This window comes from Limulus polyphemus, unplaced genomic scaffold, assembly GCF_000517525.1.
Source record: "Limulus polyphemus unplaced genomic scaffold, Limulus_polyphemus-2.1.2 Scaffold942, whole genome shotgun sequence".
NCBI lineage: Eukaryota > Metazoa > Arthropoda > Merostomata > Xiphosura > Limulidae > Limulus > Limulus polyphemus.
In genome coordinates this window covers 319,041-322,915 of record NW_013666552.1, presented here as the reverse complement: position 1 = coordinate 322,915, position 3,875 = coordinate 319,041, and positions in this window count along the sequence as shown.

Genomic DNA, 3,875 nt, shown 5'->3' with positions numbered 1-3,875 from the left:
TTGATACTGCACCCATGGTAACACCAAAACCAAAAAAGGTCATAATGGTGGCCCTGAATTGTCTATACATCTTGTTAGGCAAAGGTAGAACACACTCAGCAGCTTTGGAACATCTGGGCTGCCATTTTTCCTTCCTCAGTTTGTGTCAGAAATGATGTATTAGACATGGCCTTTTGCAACATTGACAAAAGCCTGAACCCAGAAGAGAACTTTTAAACCTCACTGTGGTTATAGTTAACACTCAGTGTCAACAGAACATCTAAATTACAGAGAAAAATATTATAATCCATTATTTGTTCTTTGAGGTTTCTCTTTATAAACTGAGAGTATGACCTTACATACATACATAAATATGCAAAAAAAAACATCCCTTCTGGAGCAAGTGATACTCACATACTTTATTATCTCATTGGTGAAAATAAGGATATTCATTTCTAAACAGGATAAGGAAATTTCACGAAAGACAACAAATGTATAACAAAAACACTCTTCAGTATCATCCATAAGGAAGCTTGAAAATATCAAAGCGTGATACAGTGTTTGACCACACGTAACTAATACAAGAAATAAGGTTATTACAGTACAAAACAGGTTTTCTATATGTGAAAGTTCATATTTGCCACAGAAGTTCATATACCTGAAAGGTTTTGAAAATCTTAGATAAGATAATGTTTACCTTTTAAAGTATCAGAGGGACTAAACGCGATATTTTCACATGTACAATAATAGCATGTGTAATTACAAGTACTATTGCTGGTCATATGAATATGATGTGACTTGGTGAGAAGACAATCATTCTGAAATCATTCACTAGCTATGGTGTGGTTAGAGCTGCAAAACCAGAAGTTAACCAAATGTACTATATCATAAATAAAACAAAATGGAATGTTGGTTTAGCAGAAATAAAATGATGCTTTCAAACAAATTATAACTGTCAAAGTTGAGTGTTCGAAATGAAATATATTTAAACTGCCGAAACCTATGGAGCTGAAAGAGCACTTTATGGGAGAGGGGAAGAATTATCTGGTTACCAATATCTCTAGGACTTTTAGATTTATTCTGTGTGAGAGAGATTAATAAAATCATTGAACCTCAATGTAGTTATATTACACCAAAACCAGTTTCCTTGTAATTAGCAATATTAAAGATAATAATGATTTTGTTTACCATTTTTGAAGAGAGTAGAAACAAGTCATGATTTATTAAGTTTTGGTATGCACTATACTCTAGTATGTGTGATATGGAGATATACTAGAATTCAACAGATGTGTTTAAAGTATCCATAAAATGCAGGTTCTGAAATTTTTATGCAAATAGTCTGTACTAATAAAACATTCTGTGTTAGTCAGTGCCATACCCGAGGAAAGAATCTAGATACATACTAATGGAATTGTGAGGGTGTGCACCTGGGTATTATTTTTTCTGAAAACAATTTTGGCCACACAAAAAAGGGAGAAGTATATTCGGCTATCTGTTGCTTGGTACAATAAATTGTTAGGAAATGAGTGTTTAATAATAATAACAGTTTTGTAACAACAGGTTAAAAAAACTATAAACGTTTTAGAATTCATGTTATTGGCAGAAATGATTATATTCAAATGACTGTTCGTTTGTATTTTTGATTTTCAAATTGATAACAAATCTTTTTTAATAAAAGTCGTTATTATTCTTACAACGAAAAAACAAGTTTGAAATAAGGTCAAATTAGTTTTCACTGTGTTATGTATTAGAATTTCAAATAGTCCGAAGCCGAGTTAAATAATTTAAATTTAGTAGTTAAATTGTACTTGGGATTTAGTAGTTAAATAAATTCCGACATATAGTCAGAATGTAATATTTGCCAACAAGATTGATACACACAGATACTAACGTCCGATGATAATCCATTTTCGTTCGCAAAATATAACCGTTCCTGGTCAAATGTCGTATATTTTGCGGTTGATAAGGGTTAGCAAAATCACAGTTATAGCTTTCGAAGTTTTCTAGCACACCGATTATAGCGAACTAATAATAGACACTCTCTTTTTGGGGCGAAGCGTAGGTTATATTTATATCTTTGTGGAGGCGTTCTAGAAATTTCAGTCTTACGTAACACTGTAAGTTACATTTTAAACCTTTACGTATATAAATATATTGTTGATTCTTACTCTCGAGAATCTTCTATAACTTTGGAAAATAGGCGGGAGTTTCGCAATACCTATCCAACAGTATAAGCTATGTATGTTTCTAAATATAAACTTAATCTAAATAACATTCATATTAAAATAAATACATAACAACAAATTCGTTACAACTCCCTCCTTAGAGAATTAAAAAATTGGCTTTAGACATTTTTTAACTAAGACATTATATATATATATAAACATTGACAACAATACATTATATATAATACATTATTCAAAGGATTATACAACTTCAATAATCATTACAATATAGAATACAACCAATACAAATAACCTTATGATAATAAAATTTCATAGTACATGAAAGTACATCGGGAAAAATGTTGTCAATCCTTATGACATGAATTATCTTCAAACCATATTATCATAGTGATAAACTGCAATTTAACAGTCTTATTTTTGTTTTGTTTTGTGTGTGTGTGTTTTCTATTTTCTTCCTTTCTTTCTTTTTTCTTTCTGTCTTCCTCTTTCTCTGTTTCTTTCTTTCTTTCGTTTTTCAAAAGCTGGGATAAGTTTCAAAGGAGCAATATGAATCTCTGGTTTGGTCTTCCGACCAACTGACAGATATGACAAGTTTTGCAAAACTGAGAAGCGTCTTGCCTAATTTTTGGCCAAAATTAACTTCTCATAATTTTGTCACATGTCTTGTCACACCTAAATGACCCCCATGGGGATTTCATGGGCAACTTTCAATATTTCAGAATGATATGCTTTGGGAACAACAATTTGATAAACAATGGCCCATTCCTCTGAAGCTGGCACATTTGGAACTTTCTCCAGTTCATCTATTTCTTGTTCAGTAATCAGTTTACTTTTAGTAAACGGAACTTCACAAGGTGAATCAGATCCCTCACATCCATCATTGTCACTCACAGAGGAACCATCAGTAGGACAATTATCCACAAGATCCTTGTTAGATCCAAAAAAATGTCTCAGACAAATCTATAATATCATCCTCTGAATCCGTATCTATCATTTGTTTTTGGCTTAATTTCTTAGCCTGAGCTCAAGTCGCAGCACATGAGGGAAACACATTGGGATTCTCCTCAACTACAACATCATCCTTAGATGAAACAGTGATTGGCTCGTTAACCATTTTATGTTCGGCAACAACTTTTCTCCCAGCCAAATCGTTTCCCAACAACAATGATACACCCTTAATTGGCAGAGTAGGTCTTACCCCAACTACAACTGGTCCCGAAACTAGGTCTGATGCTAAATAAATATTATGAAGAGGAACATTAACAAAGCCACCCTCAATACCCTTAGCAAGAACAGACTCACCAGCAGCAGAACTCGAATCTAAAGGCAATACACCTTCTAACAACAATGATTAAGTCGTCCCAGAATCACATAGAATACGTATGGGATTGCAAGTGTCATTTGTCACAGACACAGAACCAACAGACACAAAAGGTCTAAATTCCTGGTTGACTACATCAACCTTTATATCAGTGGCTAAATTAACAACATTGGGTGATCTGGTGAAACTAAGTCCATATGTGGACACAAACGCATTGGGTGTTGCCTCCTTTTCTTTCTTGTTTTTCAAACCCCAACAATCGGACATAACATGACCAGGTTTTTTTTTACAAAATTGATACACACAGTTTTACCACTACTTCACCCCCTGTTGATGGATCTTCACCAAATTTGGCATGAAAGTTTGTTGGGTCCATGGAGAGATACATA